This window comes from Oncorhynchus mykiss, chromosome 11 (genome assembly GCF_013265735.2).
Source record: "Oncorhynchus mykiss isolate Arlee chromosome 11, USDA_OmykA_1.1, whole genome shotgun sequence".
Taxonomy (NCBI): Eukaryota; Metazoa; Chordata; class Actinopteri; order Salmoniformes; family Salmonidae; genus Oncorhynchus; species Oncorhynchus mykiss.
The window spans coordinates 78,520,602-78,544,819 of record NC_048575.1 but is presented as its reverse complement, the minus strand read 5'-3'; the positions used below and the strand labels follow the sequence as shown (position 1 = coordinate 78,544,819).

Sequence of the window (24,218 nt, the reverse complement as noted above, 5' to 3'; positions counted from 1 at the left end):
GACAGCAGTCACACACAGCATGATGTTAAATCACCACTACACCACTGCATAGGGCCGATGGAGAGACAGCAGTCACACACAGCATGATGTTAAATCACCACTGCATAGAGCCGATGGAAAGACAGCAGTCACACACAGCATGATGTTAAATCACCACTGCATAGAGCCGATGGAGAGACAGCAGTCACACACAGCATGATGTTAAATCACCACTACATAGGGCCGATGGAGAGACAGCAGTCACACACAGCACGATGTTAAATCACCACTGCATAGAGCCGATGGAAAGACAGCAGTCACACACAGCATGATGTTAAATCACCACTGCATAGGGCCGATGGAAAGACAGCAGTCACACACAGCATGATGTTAAATCACCACTACATAGGGCCGATGGAGAGACAGCAGTCACACACAGCATGATGTTAAATCACCACTACATAGGGCCGATGGAAAGACAGCAGTCACACACAGCACGATGTTAAAGGATAAGCAGTCCATAAACTCAGACATAATAAGCCAGTAGGTCCCAATCATAAGAATAAAAAAATGCATCATGCATTTCACAATCAAAATGTACAAGTATTACTCCCCATTTCACAATCAAAATGTACAAGTATTACTTCCCATTTCACAATCAAAATGTACAAGTATTACTTCCCATTTCACAATCAAAATGTACAAGTATTACTCCCCATTTCACAATCAAAATGTACAAGTATTACTTCCCATTTCACAATCAAAATGTACAAGTATTACTCCCCATTTCACAATCAAAATGTACAAGTATTACTTCCCATTTCACAATCAAAATGTACAAGTATTACTCCCCATTTCACAATCAAAATGTACAAGTATTACTTCCCATTTCACAATCAAAATGTACAAGTATTACTTCCCATTTCACAATCAAAATGTACAAGTATTACTCCCCATTTCACAATCAAAATGTACAAGTATTACTTCCCATTTCACAATCAAAATGTACAAGTATTACTCCCCATTTCACAATCAAAATGTACAAGTATTACTCCCCATTTCACAATCAAAATGTACAAGTATTACTCCCCATTTCACAATCAAAATGTACAAGTATTACTTCCCATTTCACAATCAAAATGTACAAGTATTACTCCCCATTTCACAATCAAAATGTACAAGTATTACTCCCCATTTCACAATCAAAATGTACAAGTATTACTCCCCATTTCACAATCAAAATGTACAAGTATTACTCCCCATTTCACAATCAAAATGTACAAGTATTACTTCCCATTTCACAATCAAAATGTACAAGTATTACTCCCCATTTCACAATCAAAATGTACAAGTATTACTCCCCATTTCACAATCAAAATGTACAAGTATTACTCCCCATTTCACAATCAAAATGTACAAGTATTACTTCCCATTTCACAATCAAAATGTACAAGTATTACTCCCCATTTCACAATCAAAATGTACAAGTATTACTCCCCATTTCACAATCAAAATGTACAAGTATTACTCCCCATTTCACAATCAAAATGTACAAGTATTACTCCCCATTTCACAATCAAAATGTACAAGTATTACTCCCCATTTCACAATCAAAATGTACAAGTATTACTCCCCATTTCACAATCAAAATGTACAAGTATTACTCCCCATTTCACAATCAAAATGTACAAGTATTACTCCCCATTTCACAATCAAAATGTACAAGTATTACTCCCCATTTCACAATCAAAATGTACAAGTATTACTTCCCATTTCACAATCAAAATGTACAAGTATTACTCCCCATTTCACAATCAAAATGTACAAGTATTACTCCCCATTTCACAATCAAAATGTACAAGTATTACTCCCCATTTCACAATCAAAATGTACAAGTATTACTCCCCATTTCACAATCAAAATGTACAAGTATTACTCCCCATTTCACAATCAAAATGTACAAGTATTACTCCCCATTTCACAATCAAAATGTACAAGTATTACTCCCCATTTCACAATCAAAATGTACAAGTATTACTCCCCATTTCACAATCAAAATGTACAAGTATTACTTCCCATTTCACAATCAAAATGTACAAGTATTACTCCCCATTTCACAATCAAAATGTACAAGTATTACTCCCCATTTCACAATCAAAATGTACAAGTATTACTCCCCATTTCACAATCAAAATGTACAAGTATTACTTCCCATTTCACAATCAAAATGTACAAGTATTACTTCCCATTTCACAATCAAAATGTACAAGTATTACTTCCCATTTCACAATCAAAATGTACAAGTATTACTTCCCATTTCACAATCAAAATGTACAAGTATTACTTCCCATTTCACAATCAAAATGTACAAGTATTACTTCCCATTTCACAATCAAAATGTACAAGTATTACTCCCCATTTCACAATCAAAATGTACAAGTATTACTCCCCATTTCACAATCAAAATGTACAAGTATTACTTCCCATTTCACGTTTAGCACACAAAGTAATCGATTACCTAAAGTTTAAAGTGGAACTGACAGCGTGTTAACTACTTTGCAGATATGAACCAAACAGACTATCATTATATCAAGTCAAAAATATAACATTCCCAGTTTATTCTACAAAACCAACTTCAGAAGAGGTTTTAGAAATAGGTTCTATATTTGACTCAGCGTTCCATGACGTACACCAAGGCATTGTTGGCAGAATTGATGGATGCAGTTCAATGCGTGATTAATATAATTCACCAATACATTTCTTGGCAGTCCAAAAAATATTGCTACCAGGTTGTAAATCCCAGCTGGCCTGGTACATTGTTTACTGTCTCCATTCAGGATGCACTGTTTCAGTTTCAATTACTCAATATTCTGGACAAAAACTGAGAAATGTAAATAAGGCTGGGAATATCAATACAATCATACTAGGAAGGGAAATGATCACAAGTCAGTCATAATGTGGCTAATTGGCTAGCATATCTATTTAGGTAGCAAGCTAAAAACACTGAGCCTGAAGTTCACTAGATAGCTAACTAACTGCTAGGAGGATGTCATGCCATTGGATGAGTGGGTGAGTTACTGACTTTTTCCCCTCATATCGTTTTTCGGTGGCTATACACAGATAGAGAGGCAGGTGTCATTTGGTTAGCTAACAAGAACTTGTACGACTGTTAGTCAAGTAGCATATCTCTTAGCAAATTATTTCTGGCTATCTACTCCGATTTCAGAGTACTCTTGTCTGAATGAGCCAGAGTGCAGAATAACTGATGCATTTACGAAGGCGCCAAACCTCACTGAAAAAGACCGGTGTCAGTAAACGTAGGCAAAAAAAAGTTATAGTTAGTCAAGAATGCTCTAGATAACTGTAACTGGGTGAGTGACTGGTTGCCGGGAAGTCAGGCGCAGGAGAGCAGAGATGGGTGATAACAGGAGAACTTTAATATAAACCCTGGCCCAAAGGCACAGCAGCACAAAGCACAACCACGGTAACATGAACCGGATTAAACAAAACAAACAAACCTAGGTTTGAAACAAACCTAGCGCAAGACAGCCTGTAGCGTAACACCCTACACAAAGAACAGTTCCACACACAGACATGGGGGAAACAGAGGGTAATATACATTTAGTCTGATGAGGGAATGTGAACCCGGTGTGCGGGAAAACAAGACAAAACAAATGGAAAATGAAAGGTGGCGTGACGATGGCTAGAAGACCAGTGACTTTGACCGCCGAACGCCGTCCAAACAAGGAGAGGGACCGACTTTGGCGGAAGTCGTGACAATAACATGTAAACAGCCTAGCTAACCAGCTCTGCTTCGGCAAGTAAAACGTTCAGAGTGGTGTTCTCTCATTTGTGTCTATAAGTAACTAGCTAGCAAGCTAGCCAACTTTAGCCAGTTAGCTTTGGTGCTTGGCTGGGACAAGCATGCATTGGCAGGTAAGCTGCAGAAGGACGAGGAGGCTACAATTCCCTATCGTTTATCAGTGCAATTTTGACGGCCAACTAAAGAAGTTTGAGAGGGTTTATCTAATGTTACTTTGTTAGATTTTATTTCATCTTACCCCGGCTAGTGTTAGTTGTTGATCTTGTTGTTGTTGATGCGCATAACCGAGAGAGAGAGTCTAACTTTTCATGGTTGTTTGATCAATAGGACTGTAAAATTCCCAAATGTAAGAGGACTCCTGTGGTGTTTCCATAGTTGCAGAAATGTATGTGGCTTTTAGCGAATGGAATGCGTTCTAACGATCTAAAGTCTCCCTGTTGCAACTGCGTGTAAACATACAGTCCAGTTCAAGGTGAATGATGTCATCCCCGTGTTGTAAATGGCTTGTTTGTATAAAGGCCTACTGTAGCTCTGATTGGCTATAGCGCACCGGTCTGTGTGGACTCCGGTCCTGGATGAGACAGATGGTTTTATTAGGTTTTATTTACTGCAGTGTTTATTGTCCAAACACCACAGCCACAATCCCACTCTATATTGCTATAGAATTCTCCCAAATTCCTTAGTATATGTTATTCCCAAACATTCTAAGAATTTATGAAAACGTTAAAATGACAATATCTACGTGGTCGCTTTTAATAAGATTTCATGTTGCTAAAATGCTGTCAGTTCCACTTTAAATGCAACAATGTTTCACACACATAACTTATTTTCAAAGAGATGACTAACAACAGGATGTGACGCTGCAATAACAAACATAGTTCCATTCACTAGATTAAGATAATTTGAAATTTAACTTATTGTTGAAAGTTATTCTTGGAAAGGGAGAAGCTAATAAATTAGCAACAACATCCTCTTTGATAAGACCTGCTGCAACTGCTGCAAACTAGCCTGCAACAAAAGCTAGCTAGCTAGACCGTGGTAAAACTACTGCTCGCTATTGCGCAGTGACCTGTTGGCCTTCAAGAAGGCAGAAGTTTCCATACGTTTTTTGTAAAAACGGTCCCACCCATTAAGTCAAAATGTGATTGGTTGATTCCACTGTCACTCCAAAATTTTTCCATAATACAGTTGAATGGCAGATGCATTTTGTCTAGCTTCTGATGGCCTAGCAAATGGCTGACTTAGCTAGCTATATCTATCTCCCCAGAGACCAGCAAAGAAAAATCCTGATTGCATATTTTTTTCTCTTCAGTGTTTCCCCTTTTACTTCCCAACCCAAACTGAAAAGATTAAATCAGAACATAATTGAAAATAATAATATAATGATATAATAATAATATTTGTTATAAATCCTTAGCCCTTCTCTGAAGGCGTAGAAGGCCCATTGTTCCCCACTGTGTTTGGGTTAGTAATAATTTGTAGTGGCTCTATTTTCCCCCAGAATGCATTTTTTCACTATTTTGAATGTCTAAAGAATCCATATGTTGTTGTGAAATACGAACACAGAAATACTGGACATTTTGAACTCTTATGGTGGTGATTTTACAAAATTACAATCATGGTCTTGAATTGGTCTCACTTTAGGTGGTCTCCAACACCCTAGTTAGTCTCTGTCTCTATTCTTTCATTTGCATGTCCTAATTAAGGATGAGAAGTGCTGACCTCTCTCTCCTGGATGATCTCCTGCCCAAACTGTCACCTTATTTGTTTCACTGCCTTTGAACCCCTTTTCCCTAATTAGACTTGCCCCGGATCATAGATCTAGGATTGTACACAATCTCAATTTTAACTCCAACTCCCTCTCTCTCTCTGTATCTCTCCCCCACACACACAGAAGCACACAATTTAGATTTTTAGTGTTGTAATGATGCTCTTATTTGGTTACATACAGTGCCAGTCAAAAGTTTGGACACACCTACTCTTTCAAGGGTTTTTCTTTATCTTTACTATTTTCTACATTGTATAATAATAACAGTGAAGACATCAACACTATGAAATAACACATATGGAATCATGTAGTAACCAAAAAAGTGTTCACCAACATAAATCACCAACAGTGTCACCAGCAAAGCACCACCACACGATCACACCTCCTCCTCCATGCTTCACGATGGGAACCACACATAAGGAGATCATCTGTTCACCTATTCTGTGTCTCACAAAGAAACAGTGGTTGGAACCACAAATCTCAAATTTGGACTCATCAACCTAAAGGACAGATTGCCACCGGTCTAATGTCCATTGCTCATGTTTCTTGGCCCAAGCAAGTCTCTTCTTCTTATTGGTGTCCTTTAGTAGTGGTTTATTTACAGCAATTCGACCATGAAGGCCTGATTCACGCTGATCTCCTCTGAACAGTTGATGTTGAGATCTGTCTGTTACTTGAACTCTGAAGTATTTATTTGGGAAGCAATCTGAGGTGCAGTTAACTCTAATGAACTTATCCCCTGCACCAGAGTTAACTCAGAGTACATTAAATGGGGCGGCAGGGGTTAGCGGTTAGAGCGTTGGACTAATAACCGGAAGGTTGCAAGTTCAAACCCCCGACCTGACAAGGTACAAATCTGTCGTTCTGCCCCTGAACAAGGCAGTTAACCCACTGTTCCTAGGCCGTCATTGAAAATAAGAATTTGTACTTGGTAAAAAAATATATATATGCGCTGTTTCTATGGTTACACCTCTTGGGACTTTTCCAGAACATGGGTGTTCCTTTCAGAGGATGACATATCTGGTTATGTCTGTAAAATGTATCTATGGACCGTTGCTATGGTCCTACATGCATACCTGTCTTAGTGGAGAACATGTTTGTATTTTTGAACTATTGGTGTGGCTCTACATTTTCCCTAAAATGAAACCTAACTAAAATTAGTGCAAGGCAATAATAAAACAGTGGCTAAATGCCAGAGGGGGATGAGTCATTAAGAGGAGTTACTCTGTGTGACTTAAGGAGGAAGAATGTATAAGAAGTATGTGTCAAGACTGTTAGGTGTTTTCATGACCAGCTCGGCTTTTATTATGTCGTAATAAAAGTATATTTGAACTCACAGGCTCCGGTATTTGTGAAATATTATTGACTGAACATTTCCACGCCAGTTTGACGGTGAACCTAGTCTGAGGTCCTGAGCGCTCGGGAGCAGGTTTTCATCAAGGATCTTTCTGTACTTTGCTCTGTTCATCTGTCCTTCGATCCTGACTAGTCCCCCAGTCCCTGGATTCCTCCAGATTTGATGCTTGGCATTCAGGCTAAATAGTTCAATCAGACCAGAGAATCTTGTTCCTCATGTTCTGAGAGACCTTTAGGTATTTTTTTGGCAAACTCCAAGCAGTCTATCATGTGGCTTCCGTCTGGAAACTCTACCATAAAGGCCTGATTGGTGGAGTGTTGCCGAGATGGTTGTACCTCTTGAAGGGTCTCCCATCTTCACAGAGGAACTCTGGAGCTCTGTCAGAGTGACTATTGGGTTCTTGGTCATCTCCCTGACCAATGCCCTTCTCTCCCAATTGCTCAGTTTGGCCGGGCGGCCAGCTCTAAGAAGAGTCTTGGTGGTTCAAAGCTTCTTCCATTAAAGAATGATGAAGGCCACTGTGTTCTTGGGGGGCCTTCAATGCTGCAGAAAAGTTTTTGTACCCCTCCCCAGATCTGTGCCTCGACACAATCCTGTGTGGGACCTTTATGGACAATTCCTTCGACCTCATGTCTTGGTTTTTCCTCTGACATGCAGTGTCAACTGTGGGACCTTATATAGACAGGTGTGTGTCTTTCCAAATCATGTCCAAACAATTGAATTTACCACAGGTGGACTCTAATCAAGTTGAAGAAACATCTCAAGGATGATGAATGGAAACAGGATGCACCTGAGCTTTAATTTCGAGTCTCATAGCAAATGCTCTGAATAATTATGTCAATAATTATGTAAATGAGGTATTTATGTTTTTTTTTTTTTTTTAATACATTTGAAACATTTCTAAAAACCAGTTTTCGCTTTATTATTGGGTTATTGTGTGTACATTGAATAAGGCTGTATACATTACAACATGTGGAAACGTTGACCTCAGGTCTCCCTACTGGAAGAGCGAGGTAGGGGGAGCAGGGCCATTTCTAACTCTGTACTGTACTAATGCAATTAATAATGCAATTAGTTGTGAAATTTAGTTTGTGTGTTTCTTGTTTAAAGTGCAATCCTGTAATAATCAGGTTATCTTCTTTATAAGTGTGTTATTCTATTTGTGCCTTTGTGTGATACAGGACTTGTGCAATTTAGTTTTATTTCTATGTTTTTGTTGTTAGCAATATGGTAAAGTGTAATAATTAAATTATCTATTTTATCTGTATTTATATACAACAGTTTGTTTCTATTTGTCTTTGTTACTACTTTTTTTTATATTTGAGTGTTATTTTTGTATATTTCTATAGTTTTTTAAATGTTATGATTATTTAATTGTGTTGTTCCAAATGTCTGAATTAAAATGTTAGTGCAGAATGGTGATTTTTTCTTTTTTGGGGGGGAGGGGTCGAAGACGACGACCATACAAGCTAGAACCGCAACTGGGACTTGGAAATATATAAATATGGAATAGGCTAATTGTTTTACCTGCGCGTAACCCTAAAACTGAGGACTAATTAGACTACTATGTTGTTTATCATTGTGTTGTCATGGAGGACTGATTGGGCTCGTTGCTTCGAGTTTAAAAATAAATGCTGCGCTCATGGAATGGCATGCTTTGAGCACAACAGAAAAGTGTTAATTGCACGTGAAAAATGAATGCAATATGCTGCGTTTGCTGTAAGCCTATTTTTTCCGTTTTTGTTGGTGACAGTTTGATATCTCGACAATTTGCAGTGCTTTAAGTCTATCAAAAGTGCTCGAGTTTGAGCATGTGTCCATTACGCCTAATGATTAAAACAATATATATAATCAGCACGAATTAGATTGAGCAATAAAAGCCCCACTCGTGGTCTTCTTAAATGTGACTATTTTTTGACAGCATGGCGCACAATACCACAGCGGAGTTTATAAGGGAGGAACTCAAACTTTTATTCCATAGGAGGGGGTCCGCATAACGCAGCTGCAGCAAGAGCGCGTGTTTCACTCGATCCACTGGGGCGTATTCATTACGCCGATTCTGTTGCCAAACGTTTTTTAAACCGAAGCAAACGGAACGAAACGGGGTGGGACCTTCCTGAATTTGTCCAATAGAAACTCTTTATTTGCTCTGTTTACTTCCGTTTGGTTCAAAAATATTGCTTGATAGGCAGTTTAAACTACTTCAATTCAACCACTATTTGGTTAAAATACACATATACATTTGTGAACTGAAATCCACAACAACCACAATCCATAAGGTGCAGATAGGTAACAGAGAGCAGCAGCGTGATTCATAGACTAGATATCAACAATACATTCTAACATAGGCTACACCATTGCTGTCTTCCTTGCCCCCAAGCATTTACTCAAGTTGTATCATCGTTGGATGTCATAAATCACACGAATCTAAGACATAGCTTGTGGATTGTAGCCTACAAAAGCCTATTCCTGTTCTTTTACCGCCTATTCCGGTTATTTTCCCGCGTATTCCGGTTATTTCCCCGCCTATTCCGGTTATTTCCCCGCGTTCCACCAAACGTATTCGGTGTGTCATCATAGTGGTCTCTGATTTGTGGTCGGAACAAATGAACATTTGCACCTTTTACAATGCTTATTTTAATGTCATCAAAATAGAAAGGTGTCCAATACTTTTTCACTCTCACAAAAACCCTTCCTGAATAAGACATTTACCTTATAAGTAATCACAACGTTTTTCAAAATCAATCCTATCTGTAATCTGATAACTATATTGTTGCTGGGAATGTAATGGATTACAGTTACCGTCTTTTCGTAATCAGTTACATGTAAATCCTCCACCGTGATGATCCACTGCCGCTACTACAACGTGAAATCCACAATGATTCAGTGATAATTCTTCGGCTGTTCTGCGCAGGGAGTACCGCTTATAAAACATGGGAAATATAAATGGGCCAACATAGGATAATAGTGGATAAGGTTATCCAACCAATAACAATAACCTTCGATCAAAACATTTATAAATACAAATAAATAAATACAAATAGGCCGAAATGAAACGGAAGAAGGGCACAACGAGAAGATTCAAGTGTGAAAGATATATATACATACACATATAAATATATATATATATATATATATATATATATAGGCTTGCACACAATCTACAGCCTACATACGTTCATATTTTTTTTAAACATTTTCTACAAGTTAGATATTAGTCTTCATTCCGTTTTTAAAGAGATTCTAAAAAGTGTTTTTACTCAGTGTATAGCCTAACTAATAGTACACCACGAAATAAAATCGAGTTAGTGCTTTAGTAGGTAGGTATCTTACCTTCAATAAATTATAACCAGAATGCTTTAGACTCAACAGGTGTTCTTTGCTTTGGCTTTCATCCGTAATCTATGTAATATAACCGCATTGAAAGCAGACCACGCCTATCATGTCTCGACGTGAAATGGCCAGCTAGTTAGCGGGGTGCGCGATAAAAGCGGTTCAATCGGTGACGTCACTCGCTCTGAGACCTTGAAATAGTTGTTCCCCTTTTGTGGAGAGTCGGGTAACGATGCTTAGTGGTTCAGTTGTTGATGTGTGCAGAGGGTCCCTGGTTCGAGCCCAGGTTGGGGCGAGGAGAGGGACGGACGCTATACAGTTACATGGGCACGTAATCATCTGAAATCAAATTCTATTTATATAGTACATTTCTTACAACAAATGCATTTGAAAGGTACTTCACAAATAAAATCATACAAGTTGAGAAATATAAAACACAAAACGTTTCAAAGCATCGACATGAATACAAATTCAGAGATGATCGTCTAGGGCTATGAATAAGTTATGAATAAAAGGGAAATCACGTTCCGCATCAAATGCTTTCTAAGCACTGTGACCTCAAGCAGCAGGCGTAGAAAAGACACCTGAGCGGAGTTCCCGCTGGTCTGGAGATTACAGCCTGTTCTACGAAATATATTCCCAAATAAATGTATTCTCAGATATTGTGTTCTCTCCTACGCTGTGTGAACTGACATGTATGATTGTTGAAGACACTCCGATGTTCAGAAGAAGGGAATTAAATGTCTATATTGCCCTCCACCGTGGCGCTCAACTCAAACAGCGACGTGGCAAAGTTATTCAAAGCGTATACTTTATTTCTCAGGATGTAATTTGCCAGTGATACTATAATATTGTTATTTAAACAAAAAACAGACAACCCCATAGTGGAATAGTTTATCTATTTACCTTGTCGGCTTGTTGTTGTGCGTTCTATGCAAGATCGCCGTTCTTCTTGAGGGCATTCAAGTGGCAAGAGTCACAGGAGGGAAATATGTATTCTGATAAGCAATCAGTGCACAACAATTCTAATGCGATCACGGTTAAACGCTTTTGGAAAGTAGTTTTGTCAAATGTAATTTATTTTGAAAAGCCCTTTTGTTAAAAAAAAAGAGGGGGATCCCAGGTTTTACATTGCTACCATGTTTATTGATCTACTCCTTCAATTGAGCATGTGGCATCGTTTTACAAATGCGGAAATGTGAGTTATAGATCTGTCATTCTCATTGAAAGCCTAACGAGTGGTTGATCTGTTCTTTGTGCTCTATTTCTATGCTTCCTGTTCTTAAGATTTGTTTTTGCTTTTTTTACTTTCGGGTTTTATTCACCATCTTCAAACAGCTGAGATCACACCTGTTTCCAGGGCCTTGCTGAAATCACACATTTTCCCTGTTAGGCCCAGGGAATAGGTGTGGGCTCAGCGAAGCCCAGGGAATAGGTGTGGGCTCAGCGTGGCCCAGGGAATAGGTGTGGGCTCAGCGTGGCCCAGGGAATAGGTGTGGGCTCAGCGAGGCCCAGGGAATAGGTGTGGTCTCAGCGAGGCCCAGGGAATAGGTGTGGGCTCAGCGTGGCCCAGGGAACAGGTGTGGTCTCAGCGAGGCCCAGGGAATAGGTGTGGCCTCAGCGAGGCCCAGGTAGAAAGCCCATCTATTGGGCCTTCAGATTCTTCTCTGGCCCAGGAAAGAAGAGCTTCTTCCTCAGGTACTCCCCGGACACAGGCGTCTGCTTGACCACCCCTTTATCCAACAGCCCTTTCTGGCTCACGTCGTTTTTGACCTCACAGAGTATAATCAGGATGTCATCTCTGGAGAGAGCAGGAAACACGGGAGCAGACAGCGATGACATAAGCACACAGTGTGGATAGTTCAAGTGATGAAATGTGTATTAACAGGACATGGACATGTACAATTAATGAAAAATATTGTGTCCCCCAAAATAATCAGGCTTTACATGGGGAAGCCCTTTTCCAGATGGAGGCTGTCGTGGAAATTTCCTCAATTTACCAAATCATGGGAGCAAACCACACACACAAGTCAGAGTTAGTTATCAAAGTCCATCTTTAATTATATCAGCTCTATCACAATCCGGTGACTCTCAGGTAAGTCAGTGTCTCTCAATGAATTCTCTGAGAGCCCCTTCCACATTGCAATAGCCTTTTGACTTTCAACAGTTTAGTATCTCTAATGAAAAGTTGAGAGTCCCCACACAACGGCAAAATGGGATCCTTTATAGCAAAGGATAGCACAGGATAAGACAGCATCGGCATAATTCATTGTTCAGCTCTGTCTCCTCTCTCAACCTCAGAACCATAAACCAATCCTCCATATCAACAGGCATATATCAAATTGTCATTTAGATACAACCAACTCTAAATACAACCAATCCTGGACAAGATCACACAGACACACTGACTGGCACACAGACATTGTGGAGCAAAAGATATGTTTACACATGATGACACTTTGACCTCTCCCCTCTCTGCGGCCCATGCAACTTAGTCTTGACATAGAACAGATACTGCAACCCTGCCACAGTATTATACAAAAATAACATTCTTGATGAGAAGTCATTTACACACATTTGATGAATATGAAACATCTTACATATGTTACCAACAAATTCGGAATCTTCCACGACAAGGCACAGAGCCTGGATAAACCAGCACCCTTTGATATTGTGCCTATAGGAGACAGACGTATCCATAGGGGCCCTGACCACCAGAGTATCTGCACCAACAGGGGCGAAGGTCTTGAAATCTAGGAAGCCGACTGTCTCTAGCCCAGCCTCCGACCCAGCCTCTGATCCTGCCTCCGACCCTACCTCCGACCCAGCCTCTGATCCTGCCTCCGACCCTACCTCCGACCCAGCCTCTGATCCTGCCTCCGACCCTACCTCCGACCCAGCCTCTGATCCTGCCTCCGACCCTACCTCCGACCCAGCCTCTGATCCTGCCTCCGACCCTACCTCCGACCCAGCCTCTGATCCTGCCTCCGACCCTACCTCCGACCCAGCCTCTGATCCTGCCTCCGACCCTACCTCCGACCCAGCCTCTGATCCTGCCTCCGACCCTACCTCCGACCCAGCCTCTGATCCTGCCTCCGACCCTACCTCCGACCCAGTCTCTGATCCTGCCTCCGACCCTACCTCCGACCCAGCCTCTGATCCTGTCTCTAGCCCAGCCTCCGACCCAGCCTCTGATCCTGCCTCCGACCCTACCTCCGACCCAGCCTCTGATCCTGCCTCCGACAATACCTCCGACCCAGCCTCTGATCCTGCCTCTGACCCTACCTCCGACCCAGCCTCTGATCCTGCCTCTAGCCCAGCCTCCGACCCAGCCTCTGATCCTGCCTCCGACCCTACCTCCGACCCAGCCTCTGATCCTGCCTACGACCCTACCTCCGACCCAGCCTCTGATCCTGCCTCTAGCCCAGCCTCCGACCCAGGCTCTGATCCTGCCTCTAGCCCAGCCTCCGACCCAGCCTCTGATCCTGCCTCCGACCCTACCTCCGACCCAGCCTCTGATCCTGCCTACGACCCTACCTCCGACCCAGCCTCTGATCCTGCCTCTAGCCCAGCCTCCGACCCAGCCTCTGATCCTGCCTCCGACCCTACCTCCGACCCAGCCTCTGATCCTGCCTCTAGCCCAGCCTCCGACCCAGCCTCTGATCCTGCCTCCGACCCTACCTCCGACCCAGCCTCTGATCCTGCCTCCGACCCTACCTCCGACCCAGCCTCTGATCCTGCCTACGACCCTACCTCCGACCCAGCCTCTGATCCTGCCTCCTACCCTACCTCCGACCCTACCTCTGACCCTGCCTACGACCCTACCTCCGACCCAGCCTCTGATCCTGCCTCCGACCCTACCTCCGACCCAGCCTCTGATCCTGCCTACGACCCTACCTCCGACCCAGCCTCTGATCCTGCCTCCGACCCTACCTCCGACCCAGCCTCTGATCCTGCCTCCGACCCTACCTCCGACCCAGCCTCTGATCCTGCCTCCGACCCTACCTCCGACCCAGCCTCTGATCCTGCCTCCGACCCTACCTCCGACCCAGCCTCTGATCCTGCCTCCGACCCTACCTCCGACCCAGCCTCTGATCCTGCCTACGACCCTACCTCCGACCCAGCCTCTGATCCTGCCTACGACCCTACCTCTGACCCTGCCTCCAACTCTGCCCCTGATCTTGCCTCCGACCCAGTCTCTGATCCAGCCTTAGACCCAGTCTCTGATCCAGCCTTAGACCCAGTCTCTGACCCAGCCTCCGACCCAGTCTCTGACCCAGTCTTAGACCCAGTCTTCTTCTTCAGCTCAGAGCAGAGCTTCAGCACATCTTGTATCTCCTTCTTAGTCTTGTTCATTTGGAATAACCACCCAGCCAGCTGAACACCTTCTCCAGTTCCACTGCAGGACAAGAGAAGGCACTCAACTCTTAAACAATTCTGTCTCACTAAATCATTATTTCAAATCAACCCATGATAACCAACTACCGAGTCAGACAAGAGAAAGTTGGTCAGATCTTGAAATATAGAAGTGTGTCTGGTTGAAGATAAGAGGTTGAAATACCAGCATCAATGTTTGATCCCGCACCGTCCCTCATATCCTCTGCTGTAAACTTCTGGTTGTTAATCAGACAGAGAACTCTAGGCATGCTGGTCATCGTATAGCGATCGCCTTGGAAACAGTAGAGAGTAGTTTTCAGTTTCACAGAAGCCCAATCCCCATCACACTACCATCCCTGGGTTCACCCATCACACTACCAGCCCTGGGTTCCCCATCACACTACCAGCCCTGGGTTCCCCATCACACTACCATCCCTGGGTTCCCCATCACACTACCATCCCTGGGTTCCCCACCACACTACCATCCCTGGGTTCCCCACCACACTACCATCCCTGGGTTCCCCGTCACACTACCATCCCTGGGTTCCCCACCACGCTACCATCCCTGGGTTCCCCACCACACTACCATCCCTGGGTTCCCCACCACACTACCATCCCTGGGTTCCCCACCACACTACCATCCCTGGGTTCCCCACCACACTACCAGCCCTGGGTTCCCCATCACATTACCATCCCTGGGATCTCAACCACACTACCATCCCTGGGTTCCCCACCACGCTACCATCCCTGGGATCTCAACCACACTACCATCCCTGGATTCCCCACCACACTACCATCCCTGGGTTCCCTAAATAATAGTTAATATACTTAATCTAAAACGTTAACTTCAGTGATTTTGAAATGGGAACACTTGACTTTCACTCATGTCATAACCTGTGTTAGTATCAATACATTGTTAGCCTACTGTAGGGTATATAACACACTAGGTTTTCATACTTCAGGGACTTTCCTCATCGCTGGAGCGGCAGCAATCAACTCCCTCACAATGCTCACTCCGTTCTGGGTAGAAACACAGAGAAAACACAGTTAGCATCTCCATTATAATAACAGTTATAATATTATAAGCTGTATCATGTTAGTCATTTAGCAGACACTCTTATCCATAGTGACTTACATGAGAAATTAGGGTAAAGTGCCTTGCTCAAGGGCACATCGACAGGTTTTAAACCTAGTCAGCTCAGGGATTCGAACCAGCACCCTTTTGGTTACTGGCCCAACGCTCTAACCACTAGGCATATCTTCCCTTTCATCTGCTGTAAAATAATAATGATCACTGCTCTACTAACAGCCAGTAAGGGCTTGGTTGAAAGTGTGAAACTTTATCATGTACCATTGACACCATGTGAATTTGGGAGGTAGGGAGGTGGTCCAATGACTGTCAATGCATCTGTCTGTAATAGGGGGAACTCAGGTATAGAAAGCACAACAGAAGGTAGGCTACAATAAATCAGGTTTAATACAATACAAGTTGTAACAAGGGAACAATAAGCCACATGGGAACATTTAGCTGAAATGTATGCCTCTACTGACGGAAATCAACAACACACTGAAGTGCAGAAGGCTTCACAACATATGGAGCAGTGGTACTCTGACGCGTTGCTCTGTTGCGCTCTGGACACCGCATCGAACTAATGGTTACATTAGTGCGTCGGGGAATATAAATTAAAGGAACTAAATTAGTTCTAACCGAGAAGTTTGAAAGACCTGGTGAGCAGCGAGCTAGGCTATTCATTATAAAGTCATGCATAGCCATAACTAATGTTAGTTCCTTTTCTCAACGTTAACAGGCTATGTTAAAAGAGGAGTTAGACTAGACACTAGTGTTTAAACATTTTTTTCACCCAAAGAGATTTCAAAAGTTGGAGAGACAGTCATGTAGCCGAGAGTATGTGAGGAACAGCAAGGATTGGCATTGGGCCTACATTACGCGCAATAAGTCAGGCACATACTGTATGTAATAAGTTATTTCCTTTTTATAAAATATGTATTTTCAATCAAAGTTAGTACGCTATATAACTTATAGACGATTCCGCAACGAAAAAATATCGAGTTAGACTTTATATTAGTCATTTTATACGTTTCTTACCTTAAAGAAATTACAAACAGACGGCAAACAAAGGCAGAGTTGAAAATGATTTTAGACTATTATTAGTCAATATATAGTCAATATATAGTCAATATATAGTCTATATATAGCCAATATATAGTCTATATATAGTCAATATATAGTCAATATATAGCCAAAACTCATTTTCAACTCTGCCTTGACAAGACCACACACTACAAGCGCTATTACTAAAGCCTATCAGTGATAGCTGACACGACCCTGTTAATATTCTTCTTTCTTTTAACACTTCTCTCTCTTAACAGTAGGACATCATATGCTTTCTCTTCATAGCAGTCTGGGTTTATTTTCATCAATCGGAGAACACAAAGTATTTATCCAGTAATAATTGAATGCATTTTTATTTTCTTAATTTCAATTATTTAGCCGATAAGAGCAATTTACAGTTGGTTAATTCAACTGAGGTAACAATCATTATACATGCCTTCACTGAAATAGTTGAAACAGCGTGTTTTCACTGTTCATTCAGTGTATAGCGCCTAGATTTACATGCTAAAATCTCCTCTGTGTATGTGTGTTCAGTTCATAGCAGCCACACCTATAGCCATATTAAATCATTTCTTGGCCCATCGTACAGAGAAGTTATGACTTAAAGATACATTTTATAAATTGTATTTTATTTTACCTTTATTTAACTAGGCAAGTCAGTTAAGAACAAATTCTTATTTTCAATGACGGCCTAGGAACAGTGGGTTAACTGGCCTAGGAATAGTGGGTTAACTGGCCTAGGAACAGTGGGTTAACTGGCCTAGGAACAGTGGGTTAACTGGCCTAGGAACAGTGGGTTAACTGGCCAAGGAACAGTGGGTTAACTGGCCTAGGAATAGTGGGTTAACTGGCCTAGGAACAGTGGGTTAACTGGCCTAGGAACAGTGGGTTAACTGGTCTAGGAACAGTGGGTTAACTGGCCTAGGAACAGTGGGTTAACTGGTCTAGGAACAGTGGGTTAACTGGCCTAGGAACAGTGGGTTAACTGGTCTAGGAACAGTGGGTTAACTGGTCTAGGAACAGTGGGTTAACTGGCCTAGGAACAGTGGGTTAACTGGTCTAGGAACAGTGGGTTAACTGGTCTAGGAACAGTGGGTTAACTGGTCTAGGAACAGTGGGTTAACTGGTCTAGGAACAGTGGGTTAACTGGTCTAGGAACAGTGGGTTAACTGGTCTAGGAACAGTGGGTTAACTGGCCTAGGAACAGTGGGTTAACTGGCCTAGGAACAGTGGGTTAAAGCAGTAATTCCAGCCACCACAGACTTTAACCAGGGCAATACAGGGGCATAGTGTCGATCATACAAGCGCTTTTTATACACGTACACATACAATTCATCAATTCATTTTTTTTTTAAACAATGAAAACGCTTTGTATGTTTAAAGCTTAAGGCCTTAATAGAAACAATAACAACTCCCATACTCCACCTCTGTTTTGGTAAAAGGCTGAGGGATGGGGCTGGATAAATGTACCCACACAAATTCATAGACAGAGCTATGACCATGCATGATATAACAATTATATATAAATACATTTTTACATTCTCTTAAAGTTAGAGTATATTCAGACTTCCAGTATTTAAGTAATAACTTCTTCAATATAAGTGTCAGAATGTCAACTGTCAGAATGGCAGTCTAAGGCCTAGTTTTCTGTGACATTTCAGTGGCAGAATGCATGAAAAGGAAGTCCCCACCCACACACCCACCCATGTAGAAGTTTTATTGCTTCTTCTTCCTTCCTTCTTCTTCTTTGTCTACTCCCACATGGAGCACACAAAAAGACTGAACATTTAGAGAACCTTTGATGTTGACTCTAGAAAAGAAGAAGAAGAAATTAATTGGGACTGGAATATATTAAAATAACAATTTAAGGTTAAAGATGTTAAATGTCAAAAGGCGACTGAAGTAATGCAGTAAAATGGTTACGGATGAGTTTGTTTGTTTGTTTTAAGGTACAGTATGTCAGGACTATGTTAATTAGGCCAGTATATCAGGACTATGTTAATTAGGCCAGTATATCAGGACTATGTTAATTAGGCCAGTATATCAGGACTATGTTAATTAGGCCAGTATGTCAGGACTATGTTAATTAGGCCAGTATGTCAGGACTATGTTAATTACGCCAGTATGTCAGGACTATGTTAATTAGGCCAGTATGTCAGGACTATGTTAATTAGGCCAGTATGTCAGGACTATGTTAATTAGGCCAGTATGTCAGGACTATGTTAATTAGGCCAGTATATCAGGACTATGTTAATTAGGCCAGTATATCAGGACTATGTTAATTAGGCCAGTATATCAGGACTATGTTAATTAGGCCAGTATATCAGGACTATGTTAATTAGGCCAGTATGTCAGGACTATGTTAATTAGGCCAGTATATCAGAACTATGTTAATTAGGCCAGTATGTCAGGACTATGTTAATTAGGCCAGTATGTCAGGACTATGTTAATTAGGCCAGTATGTCAGGACTATGTTAATTAGGCCAGTATATCAGGACTATGTTAATTAGGCCAGTATATCAGGACTATGTTAATTAGGCCAGTATATCAGGACTATGTTAATTAGGCCAGTATATCAGGACTATGTTAATTAGGCCAGTATATGAGGACTATGTTAATTAGGCCAGTATATGAGGACTATGTTAATTAGGCCAGTATATCAGGACTATGTTAATTAGGCCAGTATATCAGGACTATGTTAATTAGGCCAGTATATCAGGACTATGTTAATTAGGCCAGTATATCAGGACTATGTTAATTAGGCTTGGAGAATGAGGCCTTAGAGCCTATAGAAGGTTGGCTTGGAGGATAAGGCCTTAGGGCCTGTAGAAGGTTGGCTTGGAGGATAAGGCCTTAGGGCCTGTAGAAGGTTGGCTTGGAGGATAAGGCCTTAGGATCTGTAGAAGGTTTACTTGGAGGATAAGGCCTTAGGGCCTGTAGAAGGTTGGCTTGGAGGATAAGGCCTTAGGATCTGTAGAAGGTTTACTTGGAGGATAAGGCCTTAGGGCTTGTAGAAGGTTTACTTGGAGGATAAGGCCTTAGGGCCTGTAGAAGGTTGTCTTGGAGGATAAGGCTTTAGGGCCTGTAGAAGGTTGGCTTGGAGGATAAGGCCTTAGGGCCTGTAGAAGGTTGGCTTGGAGGATAAGGCCTTAGGGCCTGTACGAGGTTGACTTGGAGGATAAGGCTTTAGGGCCTGTAGAAGATTGGCTTGGAGGATAAGGCCTTAGGATCTGTAGAAGGTTGGCTTGGAGGATAAGGCCTTAGGGCCTGTAGAAGGTTGGCTTGGAGGATAAGGCCTTAGGGCCTGTAGAAGGTTGGCTTGGAGGATAAGGCCTTAGGGCCTGTAGGAGGTTGGCTTGGAGGATGAGGCTTTAGGGGCTGTAGGCGGTTGGCATGGAGGATGAGGCTTGTAGGAGTTTGATAGTGAAATGTTATAATGTTGAAATAACAGGATGATGATGGGATGTCGAATGTTTCAGATGTAATTGGAGTAATAAATAAGGTTAGATTACAATTTATTGCAATTAGAATAGAAAAGGGAATAAGTGTTAATGTTTAAAACTATTATTTTATGATGGTATGTAGCTAAAAGCATATTAAGGGTGCTAGGATGACCTACTGTAGTTGGTGATGTCGACACCAAGGAACTTAACTCTTGACCCGCTTCACTACAGCCTCGTTGATGTGAATGGGGGCCTGTTCGGCCTGCCTTTTCCTGTAGTCCACGATCAGCTCCTTTGTCTTGATCACATTGAGGGAGAGGTTGTTGTCCTGGCACCACACTGCCAGTTCTCTGACCTCCTCCCTATAGGCCGTATCATTGTTGTCGGTGATTCAGGTCTACCACTGTTGTGTCATCAGCAAACTTAATAGTAGGGAAAACATGTAACAATAACTTTGGGGTGTCAGGGAAAATGTATGGAGCAAAAAGTACATTATTTTCTTTAGGAATGTAGTGAAGTAAAAGTTGACAAAAATATAAATAGTAAAGTTAAGTACAGATACCCCCAAAAAACGACTGAACTAATACTTTAAAGTATTTTTACTCAAGTACTTTATACCACTGTGAGATACACAGATAAACTAAAAACACCCAGAACAAAGAGAGCAGTAGTGCCTGGACTTCGCTGTCTCCCTCTTCCAGTCCCCCTTCCGAGACTGACTGCCTGTTGAGAACTTGTGACAGGCAGAACCTCCCATCCACATAGCACCCACCTCCTCTCTATTCCACACACCAGAATTCAGTATTTCCATCTGATTGCCATGTGAGTCTAAATAAAACGTGAAAATAAATGAATGACACATCTGTACCAAAAAAATATCAGAGTTTTGTATTTAAATCTTAAATATTGCCAGGTTGCTTTTCACAGCTGTTTCACAAGGTGTTCATTATTGTTAATTGTAAGGTGTCCCTTGATGGTGTTTGTTAGTTCAACATTATTCATTGTTTTATCCTGGGACCTACAGTAGATACATATATATTCAACCACAAGGGGGTGCTAATGAGCTATGTGAGATGGAATAACATGAATCATAATGGATGACTACTGATATAATAGGTAAAGGTAATAGGTAAAGGCAGCCTGTCACGGGATTCTTCTGTCGAAGGAGAGGCGGACCAAAACGCAGCGTGGTTATTTAGATACATCTTTAATAAAGATGAAAATAGAACAACAAAAAAACAACCAAAAACAGCCCTATCTGGTGTAACAAACACAAAGACAGGAACAATCACCCCCACAAACCCCAACACAAAACAGGCTACCTAAATATGGTTCCCAATCAGAGACAATGACTAACACCTGCCTCTGATTGAGAACCATATCAGGCCCAAACATAGAAACAGACAAACTAGACACACAACATAGAATGCCCACTCAGATCACACCCTGACCAAACCAAACATAGAAACATACAAAGCAAACTATGGTCAGGGTGTGACACAGCCATACAACCCAGTGTATGAATCAAATGTATTTGCATGTGATTGGAGAGGAAATTAACTGACTTTGTGATCTGTCAGATAAATAACTATGAAGTGTTTTCTTAGCTTTTTCCGAAACGTAGCGACGTTTAAGACGTGGATTTCATGTTGTTGAAATGTTAACAACGTTCCCAAAAGGACTTTGAAGTAATTTTGTTATTTTATTAGCTAAGCAAAAATTGTCGCGGAAATTATTACTTTGCATAGTGGGGATGAAAATAATGTCATTTAGGCTGTAATGGTCTCCAACATTCAATGCGTTTTGGTCATCACACCGTTGATATAGCAACGGACGTTAATAGTGCAGGGGGGACACGATTTGGAATGACAGGCCCATGCCAAACCTTTTCAGCCTCTTTGGGGTGAAGAGGCGCTGTCACACGTTCTTCACGACTGTGGACTATTTTAAGTCCTTTGTGATTTTAACAGAGGCTCTCGATCTGCTCCCCTGTCGATGTGAATGGGGACTGTTTCCTGTAGTCTACGATCAGCTCCTCATCGACTGTGATCAGGCCTACCACCGTCAAGTCGTCATGTTTCAACATGATTAGGCACAGCCCCATTTCGCAAGAATCTATACACAATTCCTGGAAGCTGAAAATGTCCCAGTTCTCTTGTAACTCTCTGACACCTGGAGCTGCATGGCAAATGGTCCAGGAACAAACTACCCAAGGACTAGTCAGTCATTCCCCCTCTGAGGGGGCAAAATGTAATGTCTCTCTCTGTTACAGTATCCAGAGGACTGACTATTGTGACAGAATACTACTATACCATGCATGTTTGATTTGTATCTGGAACTTGTCCTCAGGATAACTCTGATGCTGTCTATAAGGATGCATGATCTCTGTGGTAACTTGTCCTCAGGATAACTCTGATGCCCTCTATAAGGATGCATGATCTCTGTGGTAACTTGTCCTCAGGATAACTCTGATGCTCTCTATAAGGATGCATGATCTCTGTGGTAACTTGTCCTCAGGATAACTCTGATGCTGTCTATAAGGATGTATGATCTCTGTGGTAACTTGTCCTCAGGATAACTCTGATGCTGTCTATAAGGATGCATGATCTCTGTGGTAACTTGTCCTCAGGATAACTCTGATGCCCTCTATAAGGATGCATGATCTCTGTGGTAACTTGTCCTCAGGATAACTCTGATGCTGTCTATAAGGATGCATGATCTCTGTGGTAACTTGTCCTCAGGATAACTCTGATGCCCTCTATAAGGATGCATGATCTCTGTGGTAACTTGTCCTCAGGATAACTCTGATGCTGTCTATAAGGATGCATGATCTCTGTGGTAACTTGTCCTCAGGATAACTCTGATGCCCTCTATAAGGATGCATGATCTCTGTGGTAACTTGTCCTCAGGATAACTCTGATGCTGTCTATAAGGATGTATGATCTCTGTGGTAACTTGTCCTCTGAGGATAACTCTGATGCTGTCTATAAGGATGTATGATCTCTGTGGTAACTTGAATCTGGACAGGATGAACTCTAAATTACTCTATGCAAAGGGGTTTTATTGTCTTCTCAGGGATTCTGTCATATTTCCGTTGGTCTCATTCCCCACACAAGCCTTTAAATGCTGTGACACCCTGTGGAGATTGGGCCTTTTTGGTCAGGTTACTCTGTAAACTTGGTATTGTTTGATTGGTCAATGGTGGTTGGTTTTGGGTTGAAAGGTTACAAATGGAAATGAATGTCTGTTCTCTCTCTCCTATCCTGTATCCAGTCCATGGAGGAAGTTTGTATGATCAATTCTAATTTCCTAGGCTTCTGGTCCTCTGGCTTAATAGGCATCTCTTTGTTCCTGCTTTGTAAGTTAACCTTAGGACCTATACTACCGGTCAAAAGTTTTAGAACACCTGCTCGTTCAAGTTTTTTTTTATATATATATATTTTTAAACTATTTTCTACATTGTAGAATAACAGTGAGGACATCAATAATATGAAATAACGCATATGGAATCATGTAGGAACCAAAAAAAAGTGTTAAACAAATCAAAATATGTTTTAGATTTGAGATTCTTCAAATAGCCATCCTTTTCTTTGATGACAGCTTTGCACACTCTTGCCATTTAGTATAGTAGAAGCTTCTGTCTTTAAAATCCTAAACAATGCCATAAATTCACAGTAAAAAAAAATAGTCAACATGAAAGCATGATGTAAGATGCAAACCTGGTATTCCAAGTGATTGTAGGCTACTAAAACCAACAACTAACTGCTGCACCACAGAGTTTTGATATAAACTGTGATTTTTTTTTTTACTTGACAAATAAACACTGCTATTTTAGACCTAAACCATTTAATCGGGCCTCCAGCCTCTTTTCACCTTGTTTATCACATGATTTACTTGAACTTTCACACGTGGACAGGCGTAAGGTCGAAGGGCAGGCATTACGTTGCAAAAGTGGGCATGTACAGTGCCTTGCGAAAGTATTCGGCCCCCTTGAACTTTGCGAC

General features: G+C 41.6%; 1 protein-coding gene across 3 annotated transcripts in view; it reads right to left on the bottom strand.

Annotated features, from left to right (window-relative positions):
- Positions 1-10,396, bottom strand: part of LOC110536451 (neurofilament medium polypeptide) — a 32,426-nt gene extending 22,030 nt beyond the window's left edge. The window contains exon 1 of one of the 3 annotated variants that reach the window (XM_021622216.2): positions 10,261-10,396. The gene's annotated coding sequence lies outside the window, so the exon portion shown is untranslated. Of the gene's footprint in view, positions 1-4,040; positions 4,258-9,729; positions 9,815-10,260 lie in introns of those variants that run through there. The other 2 variants (XM_036936452.1, XM_021622217.2) reach the window with 2 other exon arrangements.
- Positions 10,397-24,218: the final 13,822 nt, after the last annotated feature.